The sequence below is a fragment of the Giraffa tippelskirchi genome, chromosome 4, assembly GCF_054371585.1.
Source record: "Giraffa tippelskirchi isolate mGirTip1 chromosome 4, T2T-mGirTip1v1.2.pri, whole genome shotgun sequence".
Lineage (NCBI taxonomy): Eukaryota > Metazoa > Chordata > Mammalia > Artiodactyla > Giraffidae > Giraffa > Giraffa tippelskirchi.
The window spans coordinates 159,563,423-159,581,532 of NC_137278.1; the positions used below are offsets into that span (position 1 = coordinate 159,563,423).

General features: G+C 38.7%; 1 protein-coding gene across 3 annotated transcripts in view; it reads left to right on the forward strand.

Annotated features, from left to right (window-relative positions):
* Positions 1 to 362: 362 nt before the first annotated feature.
* The window catches only part of LOC145546964 (uncharacterized), a 148,542-nt gene continuing 130,794 nt past the window's right edge, over positions 363 to 18,110 (forward strand). The window contains exons 1-2 of one of the 3 annotated variants that reach the window (XM_081595366.1): positions 363 to 547; positions 3,645 to 3,787. The gene's annotated coding sequence lies outside the window, so the exon portion shown is untranslated. Of the gene's footprint in view, positions 738 to 3,644; positions 3,788 to 18,110 lie in introns of all 3 variants that reach the window. The other 2 variants (XR_014083421.1, XR_014083420.1) reach the window with 2 other exon arrangements.

Consider the following 18,110-nt stretch of genomic DNA (forward strand, 5'->3'; position numbering starts at 1 on the left):
TCATTTCCCTGATATCCCTGGTATTCATAATATCTCCCAAATGAGTACCATCTGTGAATGTCATCAGCATGCTGCCTGCTCCCTATTCTGGCTTATGAATGAAGATGTTAAATAAGAACAGACATTGTAGGGCAGATGCTTCCTGCGGCACCCTGCATCTCAGCTTTTAGGAACCTTCTCACTGGTGTTCAGTATATTTTGTTTATAGTTCTTCAGGTAGCTTTGACTCTCAAGTGATAAGGATGATGATCAAATGAATTCAAAGTTTGGTGATTGTGAGGTAAGAAGTGGCATACTTTCTGTTGAGTTCTAGGTTCTAGAAAGCAGTTACCTAACTTCTGCTCCTCCTGACTTCCAGCCTTGAATGACTCAGTATTTGACTTAAACATCTGCATGTGGAGAGTACTTTATCTCAGTGTACAGGATGATGAAATGGAAATAGGTGCCACATTTTGATATGAAGTGAGAAACCACGGGATTGGATTTGCAAGAGAAGTAATTAAAAATCAGCAAAAAGATTTTAAGACCAATACCCCAACAGGGGAGAGTATTGGCGATTACAGAGAGACTTTTGGAGTCATTGGGTATATTGTGAGTCCCCGCCATTTACTAAGGTGTTGGAGAGGTATTTCTCTCTTTACTTCAAGCCAACAGAGAGAGGGTATAAGATGGCTCAGAGAGTTTGATAGCTATGTTCTGAAAGCTGATAGTTTTCACCAACACGGCAACAACTAAAGGTAAGAAAGAATGATTGTCCTTAGCAACTTGCTCTCCTAGAATTAGCCTGGAATTAACCTGAGCAAAAACTATGGGACCATGTATGAATATGCATAAGAGGAATTCACTTGGGCTCATTGTTATCTTGTCCAAAACTGGTAAAAAGGAATTTTTCAGAAAGAAGCTAAAATTACCACTCAGTTTCTTTTGATGACTAATGAAATGTATGTGTTCATCCAGAATAGAAATTAATTAGTCTAGGTCAATAATTATTACTTGATATGGAGTAAGAATAGTGCAACTTGCAAGAGTCCACGTGTATCAGTTAGCTTTTGCTGCATAAGAAAATATCCCCAAGCTTAGTGTCTCTTAACTATTTGTTTAGCTTGTGATTCCTGAGGTCACCAGTGTGGTGGCAAATCAGCAATGCATGCTTTGTAATTTAGGCTGGCACTCTCATGTGTCTGTGGTTAGTCATGGATCAGTTGAGGTCTTAACCATTTAGTGTAGCCCCGACTGAGATAGCTAGTCTCTGTTCTACATGGCCTTTCATCCTCCAATAGGCTGTTTCAATGCCATCAATGCTGATTTCCAAAAGAGTGAAGGAATGCAGGACTTCTTGAGGCCAAGGCTTGTAACTGAAATATCTTCAGTTACTTCATATTCTGTTGCTCATGGCAAGGGACAAGGCCAACCTAGACTCAGTGGGTAGAGAATCAGATTTCACCTCTTGTTGAGAGGACTTTTGTTCCTTCCTGCCTCTTTCTTTGTGTAACATGAACATAAGCCCAGAGGTGCAGCAGTCTACTCCTGATCATGAGATAACAAACATGTTGAGAAAGGTCTTATTCTAAGAATATCAGAGAGGGAAGAATGGAGGGGGGAGAAAAAGTTCCTTCATACTTAATGACATTACTGATTAACTAACCAGCCCTGTTCTACCTACTCCTACCCTCTTATTTCATGAGACAAAGTAACCTCTTTCCTGTTTAAGCTACTGTTCATTGAAGTCTTTGTTACTTGCCAGCAAAAACATTCCTGACTGATAAAATAGTACATTTTTATATAAGATGAGGCTAAACTGAGCTGCACGAATAAGGAGGGATCAAATTAAGAGAAGAGTCATAAAAAATGGATCAAGAGTTATATGAGAAAACATCAAAGCAACTTGACTTTTTCTGGTCAAAAAAGAAAATACAGAACTTGGAGAGTGAGTTTAGCAAAACTGTGTGAATGGTTAGTGTGCAAAGGATTATGAATAAGCTTTGTATCTTATAGAAGGAAAGAAACAAGACTCAAGGTTACACTGTAAGATAGTTCAATGGATAAATTCATCTTTGAAGAGAACAGTGTAAACACTGGGATTCTGTTTGAGCATGATTCTGAATCTCCATTTCTATAAATCTTTAAGAATGTAACATACCTTTTCTATATAAAATTAGATATATTTTTATACTAAAGAAAAATAAATTAAGTAACCCATATTCAGTATTTTTCAGCCCTATGTCTCTTCAACAAGGTCTTAGTTATGCATAAAAGGAATAGACAAGTATATGAGGCAAATCTAGGACCTTCAATAACTGAAGGTAGGCTTTTGAGAAGCCAAAGGATATGCCTTAGAACACTACCCTGGTGACTTATGCTTCTATTTTGTTACATTCAGAGTCAGAATCTTAACTTCTTGACTCTCTACACCTCACAGTTTTATTCAATAAGAGAATCTCATTTTCCTACAAAGATTCATGGTGTCTCGATACATCTCCTTCGTGATAGAAAAGTGATTTCTTTTACAACAAATAGTCATGGATCTTATAATTGTTATTTTAAATCTTGTCCAAACTTGACCATGCAGCATCAGATGCTTGGATCTGTTGCCATCATTTTCTTCATTTGCTCCAATTTCTATGTATCACCTGAGGACTCACCATCCTTTACAATTTAAGCTTTCAGCACAAGACACCCAGGCTCAGTTATTGTAAATACTATATTCATAATACATGTGACTGTTTCTATCCTTGGGACATTTTCTTTCCTCGACAGTAACTTGGTGGCATGCCAAAAAAAAAAAAAAAAAGACTTATTAAGATAGAATTCTATGTGGGGGATATTTATCCTGGTTTATCCTGACTTTGACAGCAAAATCAGGACTATAACAGTTATATAGTGTCCATACAGATCACTTACCTACATAGAAGGTTTACAAAAACAAAGCAGAATTTGAGAATGACTGGAATCTAGATTATAGGATAAAAAATACATGTCTTAAAACACATTATTCAAGTTAAAAAACTATAAAGGACATCCCCGGTGGTCCATTGGCTAAGACTCCATGCTCCCAATGCAGGGGGCCTGGGTTCAACCCTTGGTTAGGGAACTAGATTTCACATGCTACAACTAACAGTCTGCATGACAAATAAATACATATTTTTTAAAAAGACTTTCTTTAAAAATTTTTTGAGTAAAATACTTTGAATTCTGACAGAAAAATCAAAAATTTTCCTCGATTAGGAACTTTACGATCCATGGGGATACTTCAACATCCTTTGGATTTTTCTTGCCGTCTGTTCCATGCCATCCCCACCAGTTGATATCTTCAGAAAAATGTCTATACCTTGTTTTAGGACCCTAATTATTAATCACGACTAATCTCATCTTTGATAATGCTTTTTCTCAAAGGATAGTCTCCAAATACTATCATGGCAATTAATTTTTTGAAGGGCTTAGCATCCCTTATTTCCTAAGTTCTCAGGAAAAAGTTGGCTGGTGCCAGAAGTGGATTTGCTGTGAAGCTGATGAGGTCAAGCTTTGGAACCCTTCATTTTCACAGGTCCCTTCCAAGGCTCTGCAAGAAGAACCTATACATGAGTAAAATTTGTATGAATAAGATAATTTAGCCACAATTACTTAAGGCTACTGTATCTTTCTAGGCTTCCCAGGTGGTGCAGTGGTAAAGAATCCACCTGTCAGTGCATGAGATGCAAGAGCTGCAAGTTCGACCCCTGGGTCTGGAATATCCCCTGGAAGAGGAAATGGCAACCCACTCCAGTGTTCTTGCCTGGAAAATCCCATAGTAAGAGGAGGCTGGGGGGCTACAGTCCATTGGGGTCAAAGAGTTGGACACAACTGAGTGTCTGATCGTGTGTACACACACTGTTTCTTTCTACATCAAGCTTCACTCTGTTCTACTTTCCGTTAAGTCAGGTAATGATATGACTGCAGATATTTGGGGATTCAGTTAAGGAGAGATGGAATTGTTCATACCTTAATTTGTGTGACATGTATTTATGAGGCTCACAGTCCCTTCCAGGTATAGTTAAGATACTGCTGGCCTTCCTGGTGATGCAGCGTCTCCCAGGCACCCTCCTGCTGTTCACTAGCTGCCTCACTCAGGTTCATGACACCACGGTGCTTGCATGGAGGTCACAGCATCGCACGAATGTGTCCACAGCAGCTGGCACAGGACACATGTAAGTACTGGAGGAAAAAATAGTTTTAAAGATGTAGAAAAGGAAGTGGGCCTGTGGAAAATCCTCCAATCAGAAGTCACATACAATTGAAAATGGATGATTCAGTTCTCACTGATGCCTGGTCAGGAATTTCTCTCCTTTCAGGAATATACCCAGAATATGGGATATATATAATTACAAATGTACCATCTATTTACTTTTTTAAAGGTAGTAGTAAAAACAAATTTTATCAGAATTCCTGTGTTTGTTTTAACTCAAAATTATCAGTATTACTTGTATAACAGTTTATATATAAATGAAACTTCACAGGATTTCCCCAATTTGTGAAATGTTCCCAATAACTAGTGTTGAAGATAAAATAATTTTTCTAAATTGTTGACAATAAAAATACATATTAGTTAATAATACTAGAAGACTCATAACTTTATATTTTGTCTAGAAAAATTATATTTCAAAATTAGTGTCATGTGAAGAAATAATCAGAGAATATGCAGCCAAAAGGAAGTATCATTGAGATACATTAGGGAGTTCATCAAAAACATTGCTATTTTGGGTAATATTTGTGGTATTTCATTTCAGTTCCATTCAGTTGCTCAGTCATGTCCGACTCTTTGCGACCCCATGGACTGCAGCACGCCAGGCCTCCCTGTCCATCACCAACTCCTCGAGCTTACACAAACTCATGTGAATTGATATGCCATCCAATCATCTCATCCTCTGCCATCCCCTTCTCCTCCCACCTTCAATCTTTCCCAGCATCAGGGTCTTTTCCAATGAGTCAGTTCTTCACATCATGTGTCCAAAGTACTGGAGTTTCAGCTTCAGCATCAGTCCTTCCAATGAATATTAAGGACTGATCTCCTTTAGGATGGACTGGTTGGATCTCCTTGCAATCCGAGGGACTCTCAAGAGTCTGTGGTATTTGGCACCTTTTAAAGATGTATCACTTGTTGTGATTTCTATTCTCATTATAAATAAATATTTATTCTAATAACTAGATTATCATTTATAATCTTGTATTTTTTTTCTTAAAGTGAGCTCTGTAAATTGTAAAAGCTTCAGGCTCCCAGAAACTTAAAACCATCTTGGACCAAAGTTCCCCTCACACACAGGGTTTAGTGCACTTGAGTTTGTGTTCTTTACAACATTGCTTCTCGTTTTTTAAGTCAGACTTCTTGTTGTTGTGATAGAGAAGGACAATTTAAAGCTTTTTCTTCCTGAGGGGACAGTCATTTATCCAGGATTGGGGGAGGTCTGAGCTGATAAGAGGCTTTCCCATGGGGCTTCTTCATGAGCTTCCTTTTCTAGCAAGAGGTTAGTGTGTTTAACCACATCACCTGCATGATCAAGTTCGTGACCTTCCCAACAATTGCTTCCTGTGTGCCACCATGGTCATCTTCTTCTTCCTCCTCCTCCTTCTTTAATAAACCCTATAATTTAGCTTTTATTTTTGTCCAAGTGATGAGGAAAATAAACGCACTAGGAAAAGTACTTCCAGCCCACAGGAGGTCAACTGGCATTCCAGGTAGGGCTGTACTTCCTGTGATACCAGAGGGTGGCACAGGGTAAATAGCAGATATGAACTTCTTAATAGGATTAGGAGGATGTTGAGGCCAAAAATTGCAAGCCACTGGTTGGGGTGGGAGGAAGTTCTAACACTAAGGAAGAATTCAGATAGATATAAAATATCACTAAGTCTAAGAACAGGGCAGTTCAGAGACACATCTAAAGTCTAAATTAGAGAAGGAAAGAGTCAAATGACCAGGGGATGGAGAATGAGTCCATTGGAGACACTTGGAGATATGGGTTCAGTCTAAGTCCTAGATCTGAATCAAATAGATATGATATCAAGGATGTAAAACTACAGTCAGTGGTATGTGGGCCATGAATGATATCCAGGGCCAGGCTGGCAGGCAGCACCCCAGCTGCTCCAAACCCTGTGCTCCTTCCTTTGAAGGATTGGACCCCGCTGTTGTTTGAACACAATAGCAGTAAGATTCTCCTCCCCTAAGAATAGCATGGACTCCAAGAGTTTGTTAGCTACAGCTCATGACATCCTCTTCAAGCAATGATTCCATTTTCAAATAGGTATAGGTATGGCTCTCTTCATACTTCGATGGCAGGTGTCATATCTGGAAGGTGATGGAAGATTGGAGGGTTCAGGGTACAGTCCTTCTCATAGCAAAGTCTTCACCCCAATGAGTCTCTCCATTAATGAATAGCAACCTCTTTTCTTTATACTGCAAGTAAATTGCTAAAGTCATTTATTACTATTAGAGAGGTGAATTTTAATAAAATAATTCATTCTATTACCACTGTTAGCCTGCTTTAGAAGTTTTTATATCCTTCTTTTTCATTAAATGAACAAAGCATACATCCTAGACGTTAGAGTTGCTATTATTAGGAAGAATAGTAGCATCATCTAATTTTACTTACACATTTTATTATATTTGTCCAACTGAGTGCTATTATGTCCCAGAATAATGAGAGATATTCATAACTTTCTCCAATCCTAAAATAAACCAAGGACTTAATGTTTTCCCCAAGTACCTCTAGCCTTGAATTCAAGCATTATTCCTCCTAACACATTCCTCCATTTTGTTCTATCAGAACTTCCAACTTTAAATATTGCTTCAAACCCCTCTGGGTTTTATAACCACAGGCTGCATTTAAACAGACTTCCCTTATAATTAATTAGTTGAATGTGTTTAACTATTACTCATTGTCCAAATAAATGCAAAATAAAGTGCCTCTACTTAAATGTACAAAATAGCCATCTATAAAATCATATGCAATAAAGTCACAGAGTTGGATTTGTTCTATTTCTTTGGCTGAGATAAAAATAGAATGTTAGCTTCTCAATAACATTTTTTTATACTAAAGGAAGATATAGCACTTTTGATTGCCTATCAACTTTAATATTTGCTGATATGGAAAAGTGCTAGTCTCTGCTAACTACGGAGAAGGCTTGACCTACTTTATTTGATTTAACATCTTGCATTCTAAAATGTAGGATCAAGGACTGTAGATTTTTATCACTTTTCCTTGGCCTTCTCTAAAATAAAGACAGCACAGGGAAATATTGGAAGGAGAAAAGATGCAGGACTCTTGAGGCCAATTTAATAGAAAGGATTATTTTAAATAAATTTTAAATGAAGCATGTTGAGACTTGTACAAGGAGGCATGGAATTTTCTTCAAGTAGTATAAAAAATCAGGTATATTCACAATGAATGCTTGGCTTGGAAAGATTTTATAAGCTTGTGCCTCACACTCTCCTAAATTTGTCAGATACTGAGGCCCAGGAGATATTGGGAATCATTCTCTGGGGTCAATGGTAGAGAGCGCTGTGTTTGTCTGGAGAGAAAAGCCCACCATTACGAGTCAAGTTTGGGGCTTCTGAAAGAGCGCTCCACAGACATGATTATCTGTGCAAATCAACCAAATCTAGACCAGAGGAGAGAAAAGCAATGATAAGACCTTCCACAAACACAGCTGTATGACAAGACAAAGCAGGAAAGGTTTACAGCTCTCAGTAACTTGGGAAAGAAGTTATCTGAGAAAATTCAGCAGCAGATAAGAGAGGGGGAGAGCTGAAGAAGGAAGGAGGTGTCTGAGGCAGGTGCTGAGCCTACACAATCCCCAGGATGCTTACATGAATAGATATCTGGGGGTGGGAGTTGATTAAGGAGGGAGTTGGTTGGTTGTGACAATCATGGATGTCTGAAGGGCCAGAGAAATATCATTTAATAGCTAATGCTGCCTATGTCCACTAGCCATTATAACAGGAACTGGGATAACACAGTCCCAAACAGAATTTTCTAAGAAATGATGGCATTCCAAACACTGTTTTACTTTAACTTGAGTGTCTGGAATACGGGGCACTAATCTGTTACTCAGATATTAAAGAGTCTTTAAAATTTTCTGGTTTGTGTCTGAATGGTTATGGCACTCAAATAAAATTATATTACGCCCACTTGTTGTGGTTTGAGAGTCCCCCAAAGCAGATGCTAACATAAGGACTTCAGATCACGTACCTCTTCAAACTTCTCCATCTATGCTAATTATTGCAAATGGATTTCTGGGGAGGTGTTATAGTGCAACAGTTACAGGCAAAAGCTCTCAAGCCAAACTCCTGGGTTGATAGTCTGGAGCTGCTATTTACTAACCACGTGGCTCTTGAGTAACTTCCCCTGTCTGTGCCTTGACATTCTTATCATTAAAATATTGATGTTACTAGGATTCAACTCTTGGAGTTGTTGCAAGAATAAAATAAATTAATACAAAGACTGTACTTAGAATAGGACCAGGTGCATGACAAGTACCTAATAAGCATTTGCTCTTTTGATCATGGATTTTTTTTCAAACAGCTTCAGAAATCCTTCTGAAAACAGTTCCAGGAAGCTGCTCTTAGGGAATAAGGATTGACACGAGAGTCTCCATCCTCATTGTTATACAGTGAGAAAACTGTGGTACAAGTAGCAACCTGTGTTTCTGTGTCCATATGGCTCTGAAGACTTGTGAAATCACAGAATCTTGGAGAAGAAAGGGACCGTAATAGTCAGCCACTTTAACTTCTATCCTGCTCTGGACATGTCTTCTGTAGAATGTCCTAACACACATGCATCTGGGCCTATGCTTGTTACTCAATGCTCATCGAACTGTTTAATTTGCACTTTAGACATTGTCCTAGTTCCAGCTGCTGTAACAAAATATGTAACATGACTGTGTGACTTAAACAACAGAAATTTATTTCTCATAGTTCTGAAGGCTGGGAAGTCCAAGATCAAGGTTCTGGCTCATTTAGTTCTGGGTGAGGGCTCTCTTCCTGGCTTGAAGACAACTGCCTTCTTGCTGTGACCTCACATGGTTTTTCCTTGGTGCGTGCACACGAAGAGAGAGAGATTTCTTTCTCTTCTTTAAAAGGTCTCTAACTCTATAGGATGATCCTAATAATCTCATTTAACTTGAATTACCTCCTAAAAGCCCTATCTCCAAATGCAGTCACATTGCAGTTTAGGACTTCAATATATAGATTTGGAGGGATGCAAGTTAGTCCATAGAAAACATTTTTACTTTTATTAAACTGAATTTAGCCTCACTACAAGTCATAATTTTGTTACCAAGAGCAACAAAGGAGTTGAGACATCCTACATGTGACAGACTTATAAGAATTCAAAACACTTTAAAGTGCCCTCTCTGGTTTGTCTAGTCTTCAGGTTAAATATCCCTAGTTCTTCCAATAATTTTTCACCAAGTCTTCTCGTCATCCCAAGAATACTATATCATTTGTTAATTTCTAAACTTAAAAAATGGTATCTACAATTGAAAACAATGTTCCAAATGTGGTCTGATCAATATAAAATGTGAAGCCGTTAGTATCTTCTCTATCATTTAACTATTTTTGCTTTGATGCAAGCTGACATGGAATTCATTATGTTAGTCACTGGATGAAAGTTTATAGGCAATTAATTTATTCTCTGGGATTTTAGGTACTCAGTAAGCATTGGTAGAATTGAACTGAAGTCCACTCTGATGGAGTTTCTTGTTACAGTAAGTTTATGTTTTTTCTGAATCATATCCTGTCTAAAAGATTCATACAAAACTAGAAGCTGGGCCATTTCAGAGGTCTTTTGATATTTTTGCCTTTTAATTAAGAACAGTAGTAGAGTTCTGGTCCAGTATAGAGAAAATTGCAATGGATCAATACAGAGATTGCCTACACTGAAGAAAAACTGATAATATTGTTTTCATCTCTTTCTAGAATAGCATGAGTATAGAGAGAGTGTGAACAAGGGACTGTGCTTCTGTTATGTGTCTTCAGTAATTGCTTTTACATGTGACTTGTCATTTAAGTAATAAATGACATTTACTAAGGGTTTAATATATGTCAGCTACTGTGCCAGACATTTCATATTATCTTATTAATCCCCTCAATAGCCCTCTGAGGTTGCTCTTACTAGCCTCAATTTACAGAAAAGTTGGGCTTCCCAGGTGGCTGAGGGGTCAAGAATCCACCTGCAAAATGCAGAAGATGCAGGAGATGTGCATTTGATCTCTGGTCTGGGAAGTTCCCCTGGAGGAGGAAATGGCAACCCACTCCAGTATTTTTACCTGAAAAGTTCCACGGACAGAGGAACCTGGTGGGCTACAGTCCACGGGGTCTCAAAGAGTTGGACACGACTAAGCAACTGAGCCCAAAAGCAGAAAAATTATGGAGCTTGCCTAATTTTACATGCTAAAGATAGTCCTTGCATTGGCTGCCAAATCTCATGTACTTTCCACCACATCTGAGCTAGTTAAACTGGGGATTCTAGAAACCACAGCTAATATATGGCACATCATCCTAGGACATTAATATTCCTACAGGCTGATGTATTAGTTTATTAGGGTTACCATAACAAATACCACAGCCTGGGTGGCATAAACTACAATAATTTATTTCCTCAGAGTCTGGAAACTAGAAATCCAAGATCAAGATTTGGGCAGAGTTGGTTTCTTCTGAAGCTTCTCTCCTTGGCTTGTAGATAGCCAACTTCTTCAAATGTCTTCACATGGTCTTCCTTCTGTTTGTATTTGGGTCTTAATCTTTTCTTCTTATGAGGACATCAGTTATATTGGATTAGGACTCATCCCAGTGACCTCATTTAAGTTTAATTACCTCTTTAAAGACCATTTCTTCAAATATTGTCACATTCTGAGGTACTGGGGAGAGGTTAGAACTTCAACATGAATTTCAAGGGAACTTAATTCATCTTATAATAGCAAGTAGTCAAAAACATCTTTAAAAGAAAGTGAAATATAATGCACAATACCCTCAGCTCAAAGGTTTAATTGCTTCGGTTGAAAACTGATTCTTTCACTAATCAGCTGAGTGATCTTGGGCAAGTTATTTACCTATTTATATCTCAGTCTCCCAATTCTTTAACAAGGATATGTAATAGTAAACTCAAAGGATTTTTTATGAGGATTAAATGAATATATATATATAATAGATCATATATATTATATATATATGTATATATATATATACACACATATGTATGTTTTTTGTTGTTGTTCAGTTGCTCAGTCATGTCTGATTCTTTGGGACCCCATGGGCTGCAACATGCCAGGCTTCCCTATATGCATGTACATACATACATACATACATACATACATACACACATATATATATATATTTGCATTTTCTTCTATATGTATTAACTCATTACATTACAGAATAAAAATGAAAAATTTCTTTAAAGTTAAAAAATATTGTAGAATTTTTTTCACTTAAAGAAGGCTGATTCAATCACAAATATCCATTCATTGTCTTCTTCTAATGGGGTCAAGTGGAAAAAAGTCTGAAAGACAATTTCTGCTACTGTGGATTTCCTCTTCATGCTAGGCAGAGGATGCCTCCCACTGCCTCCCATTTTAACATGCCTCCCAATGATCCCCACCAGTGGTATTCATGCCAATGAAAGCCCCTCCCTGTAAGTGCAGGCTGGACCTGGTTAATCACTTATAGTAAATAAAATATATATGTGTTAAGTCACCTCAGTCGTGTTTGACTCTTGGTGAACCCATGTACTGTAGCCCACTAGGCTCCTCTGTCCGTGGGATTCTCCAGGCAAAAATACTGGAGTGGGTTGCCATGCCCTCCTCCAGGGGATCTTCCCAACCCAGGGATCGAACCTGTGTCTCTTATGTCTTCTGCATTGGCAGGCAGATTCTTTACCACTAGCACTGCCTGGAAAGTCCCATAAAACACATACAATACAGCAAAAATGTTGTAATGGCACTTCCAAAGGTAGGTTATAGAAATCTGTGAGCAAGCTGCTCATTTGTTCTCACTTCTGTTTCTTTTGGCCTGCTTTCTTTGATGGGTTAAGTCGTTGTGTTTGGAGTTGCTCCATGCATAGGTCCATGCGGCGAATAGCTTAGCACAGCTCTGGCCAACAGACTTCAAGGAATTGAGGCCCTTCAGTTTAACATCCTACAAAAAATTGAATTCTGCCAACAACTGTATGATTAAGTTTGGAATTGAATTCCTCCCTATGCAAATTCTTTCCTTTCAAGCCTTGGATGATTGAAGCCTAGTTGGTACCTGGATGGCAGCTTGTGAGAGATCTTAGGGCAGAAGACCCAACTAAGTTGGGCCCAGATTTCTGACTTAGAGAAATGATGAGGAAAATAAATACTATTGATTCAAGCCATTGGATTCTGGGATAATTTGCAGCAATAGATAACTAATACACTCATGGAGAATGTTGTGGAAGAAGATGGAGCCATGATGATTCAAGTGGAAAACAAGATTTACACAGACAGAGCAGGAGGACCTAAAGAGGGCTAGAAAGGGGCTGTCTTTGGAAGATCCCAATTACTTTCTAACACTTACTCTGCTCAAGTAGTTTTTCCCCATCAGCATCGCTAGACTCAAACCTCAGTTGGATAGCTTGCAAATACCCTTGCTTTGCACCAGGTGTATTTCAAAGCACTTAAATTGCTCAACCTGCTCCAATACATTTACTCCTACTGTTTTCGTCATTAATGAGGCATTCAGCTTTTATAATCTAGGAGATGACCTAAAGACCAGAGTTAATTTAATTTAAAATCAATGTACTAGAGAAGAGAGCTGCTGCTTCCAGTATCGATGTTGAACTGCAGGCATCTACAAACTCAGGGACAAAGACATGTAATAGCATATTCCATGCTGCTATTTCTAGCGAGTCATGGAGTTCTACCAAAAGAGATTTTGAAAATTGATCCCCGCCTGATTTAATACTACTTATTGGAGGCTTTTGTTTGATCAAGTGAACTGCAAAACACTTCCTGGATTCATTAATGAGTCTTAAATTCCACTGGGTTGCTAAGACCAAGATCAATGAATCCTACATCTTTGATATTTTGCACAAAGTCACTCATGACCAAGATAATCAGAAATCTTGGATTTCTGAGCAATGGTTCTTGGAAAATACTTGTGTTTTTAACTGACTTCTATTTGCAAAGTTACTAACTACTACTGCAGGAAGTAAGAAGTCTCTGTGATGCAATGCCTGGTTGTATCTAGCTCACAAAGTCGGATTTCTGATTTTCAAGGGTCTGCAGTGAGATGGCTTCACAATTAACTGTTTTCTACTCAGCCAGTCAGTCATTTGTTTATTCATACAACAAATACTTACTGCCTATCTTCTGTGCCAAGCACCATGCTAGGTCTTAGAGATTAGAAATGAATAACACAGTCTTTCAGTCAAAAAAGACTAAAGTTTGCTATTATAACAAGCAAACTCAAAATTGTCTCAATGGCTTATCCTAACAAGTTTATTTCTTGCTTTCTCCAAGCCTTCAAGGTCCATATGATACCTCCATGGTAGTATGGGCTTCTCTTTGTGCTAAGATGAGGGACAACCAGACTGGAAAGCCTGGTAGCAATGATGAAACACTTTCATCAGAAAGAGATACAAGTTCTTCCGTTTTGCCAGAAGACCAAGTCTGGCAGAAGACGTGGGGCCAGGTCTACCCCAAGTAGAAGTACAACCCCCAGAAGAGTTTCATTAAGAGGAGAAGCAGAAACAGAACATACTGTTGTCTTCCACACACAGATTTTGTCCCCTCACACTTCCCACCCAGTTGAGTTTTATGCAGACACGTCACAAGAATTTGTATGAATTTTTGTCAGGTCTTTAAAATATTAAACATATCTCAGTAACCTCCATTATTGCTCTCGTGGACAATCAAGAGAACATGGACTTCATGTGAGAAATGACCCATATCCCTTTCTCTGAAGATATTGTGGTTCTTCACTCTCTTCTCCTCTGGCTCAGGAAAGAAAGCCTGGTCATTCCTTGAAAGTACAGAAATGAACAAAGGAGAACATAGCTCAGACCAAGTTAGACTTTGAGAATTACATTAACTTCTCCATCATTTACTTATCTATGTAGTCATCTGACCATTTGACAACTATGCAGTAAACATCTCTACTATCTGCTATGTGCTATGAATGAGATATTGATCAAAATAGACACAATTCAAACAATGTATTGAGGGAGATTGTCAAGCAATGAGCAATCACAATTCAGTGTAGAAAAAGCTTTGCTAGAAATGTGTAGAGATCTCTGGGGACACACTGGGGGGACTCAATGAGGGGAGGACCCTGGAGGACATAAGGCCTAATCAAAGGTCTAAGCTGTGCAGAGGAGTAAGTTGGATGAAAAGATCTAGGGGAATGAGTGAATATTCCGGAAGAACAAAGGCCTGGAAGAGAGAGAGAGGCAGAAGGAGAGGAAGACACATAAAGAGAGGAGAAAGAAAATGAAGCTCTTGATATCATCAGGGAACTACCCGGAGCATAGACTCAAGGTGGGGGAGTTTCGAGAGACCAGACTAGCACCGTGAGGATGAATCAGGTTTCAAAGGACCTTGTAAGTCATGAACAAGAGTTTGAGTTTTTTCCTAAGAGCAGTGGGAAAGCACTGAAAGGTTTCAAAAAGGAGAAAGTGATATTATATTCTTTGTATTTGAAGTAACAACTGCCTTTTACAAAAGCCTCACAGTTTTTATGCTGGCAAAAGACCCAACCCAATGCTTGCTCACAGCAGTCCTGGTCTTTGGCTGGTTTTCCTAGTAGGGCTATTTGTGAGGGGATTTGTGTGTTTCATATGTTTGGGAACAACAGGAGAGGCCCTAACACGAAACTGTTCTTTCCACCCTCTGACATAAACACTGAAATTCCACTGTATTCCTTCTTTTTATTTATTTATCTGTTTATCAAATATGCACCAAGCACCAGCTCTGTAGATGGAATAGAGGTTAGACAATAAAGAAAAGAAGGCAAGGACAGGGCTTTTGCTTTCAAAAGGCTAAAAGTCTAGCAAGGAAGATAAGATGAGCTGAATAGTATTGAAATGGAGCAGGATTCTATACTCCTTGCCCCCTCATGTCCTCAGCCTACCTTTTGTCTGTGAAAAAACTTTAGCCAAACAATAAATCAGAGAAGTAAGAAATTGCAGAAACAAAGGAGGACAATCAAATGAAACCAAATAACAATAGTTTAGTCATTAAGCAAAATCAAGGACATTTAGTTCCTCTTTAGGGGCTATAGATAATATTTAGTGCCATATCCTGTAAGCTGTTACATAGATACTAAAGCCCTCACCAGGTGGAAAAAGTTAACAACATGATGACCAGACTGATATAATTTTGATAACTGGACTCGAGGAAATGGGCACAAACTGACCCTGGAACCAAAGATTAACTCTACTTAAAACAATCAAGATGGCCCTGGTCAGACCACCACATGACCAATTTCAAGATGACTGTTAGAGCTGATTGTGCTGTTTCTACATGTAGCCCCCTCTGTCGATAAAAACTCTTGTCACTGATTGTCAGGGAAGGGAGTCAGCCTTTGGATAGGAGTCTGTTCTCCCCACTACCAACCCCATGGCTACCTGTATCTAGAATAAAGCAAACATGCCTTTCTACCAACTTGCCTCTTTATTGGTTTTTGAGCAGTAAACAGCTGGACCCCCACTTTCAGTAAGAGTATCATGTGAGGGAGGAGAACAGAGTTATAGGAAGCCAGAGGAAGAAATGAGACTTTCAAGTTGGGTACCCCAGGGCAGGCTTTGTGAGAAAAAGTACCACTATGGCTGGGCCCTCAAAGATGAACATGAAAAGCTTTGCTACAGGAAAGAAAACCATCCACAGAACGAAAAGACAATCTACCAAATGGGAGAAAATATTTGCAAATGACACAACAGATAAGGAATTAATATCCAACATGTATAAACAGCTCATACAACTCAGCGTCAAAAAACCCTGAACCACCCAATTAAAAAATGGACAGAAGAACCAAACAGACATTTTTCCAAAGAGAAAACACAGATGGCCCCAGGTACATGAAAAGATACTCAACATCACTAATCATCAGTTCAGTTCAGGTCAGTCACTCAGTCGTGTCCGACTCTTTGTGACCCCATGAATCGCAGCATGCCAGGCCTCCCTATCCATCATCAACTCCCGGAGTCTATCCAAATCCATGTCCATCGAATCGGGGATGCCATCCAGCCATCTCATCCTCTGTCATCCCCTTCTTCCCCTGCCCCCAATCCTTCCCAGCATTAGGGTCTTTTCCAATGAGTCACCTCTTTGCATGAGGTGGCCAAAGTATTGGAGTTTCAGCTTCAACATCAGTCCTTCCAATGAACACCCAGGACTGATCTCCTTTAGGATGGACTGGTTGGATCTCCTTGCAGTCCAAGGGACTCTCAAGAGTCTTCTCCAACACCACAGTTCAAAAGCATCAATTCTTCGGCACTCAGCTTTCTTCACCGTCCAACTCTCACATGTATACATGACCACTGGAAAAACCATAGCCTTGACTAGATGGACCTTTGTTGGCAAAGTAATGTCTCTGCTTTTAAATATGCTATCTAGGTTGGTCGTAACTTTCCTTCTAAGGAGTAAGCGTCTTTTAATTTCATGGCTGCAATCACCATCTGCAGTGATTTTGGAGCCCAAAATCAGGGAAATGCTAATCAAAACCACAATGAGAGATCACCTCACACCTGTCAGAATGGCTATCATCAAAAAAACACAAACAGCAAATGTTAGCAAGGATGTAGATAACAGGGAAGCCTCATACAATGTTGGTGGAAATGTAAATTGGTGCAGTCACTGAGAAGAACAGTATGGAGATTTCTCAAAAAACTAAAAACAGAACTACCCTATGACCCAGAAATTCCACTCCTGGGTATATATCTGAAAAAAATAAAAACACTAATTCAAAAAGATACATTCAATTCAATGTTCACAGCAGCATTGTTTATAATTTTTGCTAAGATATGGAAGCAACCTAAGTGTCATCAATAGATGAATGTATAAAGAAGATACACACACACACACACATATAATGAAATACTACTCAGTCATAAGAAAAAAATTGCCATTTGCAGCAACATGGATAGAACTGGAGGGCTTTATATTGTATGATATTGCTTATATGTGGAATCTAAAAACTGCAATAAACTAGTGAATATAACAAAAAAGCAGCGAGTCACTGATACAGAGAGTGAATAAGTGGTTACCAGTAGGGAGGAGAAGATAGGAGTAAAATGGGGTGGAAGAAGTGGGAGCACAAACTATTCCCTGTAATATAGGCTCAAGGATGTATTGTACAACATGTGGAATATAGTGAATATTTTGTAATAACTGTACATGGAAAGTAACCTTTCAAAATTTTATTAAAAAATAAATAAAAGATGAACATGATTTTCTCAGCATTGAGTTACATTTTCATCAGAAGTCTTTCAGCAATTCATGAGAAAAATTTAATTCCAAAGAGCTTAAACAAAAAGAGAGCATTATTGGTTCCCATGCTGGGAAGTCCAGAGGTGGTGCTGACTTCAAGCCTAGCTGCATCCAGGGACTCAGGTTATAATCAGAGCTCAGTCTTTCTCTCTCCCTTCATAGGGCAGATTCTCTCCAGCAGACAAGATGGCTCTTTTGTGAAGAGAGATGGATGGACAAGAGAGTTCAGTGTATTCATCCCATAGAGCTGCTCCAACAAATCATCACAAACTGTGTATCTTAAAACAACAGAATTTTATTCTGTCACAGTTCGGGAGGTCTGAAGTCTGAAATCAAGGTGTCAAGTGTTGATTCCTTCTAGAGGCTCTGAGGAAAAATCCATTCCATGCATCTCTCCTAGCTTCTTGTGTTTGGCAGAAATCCTTGGCTTTTTTTTTTTTTTTTTTTTTTTTTTGCTTTTAGATGCATTCCACAAATCTTCACTTCCACCTTCAAGTCACTGTCTTCTCTGTGCCTCTCCATTTAAAATTTTCCTTTTCTTTCTTTTGTAAGGATACTAGTCGCTGTATTTAGAACCCACCCTAAATATAGAATGATCTTTCTTGGGATCTTGAGCTCAATTTCATCTACAAAGA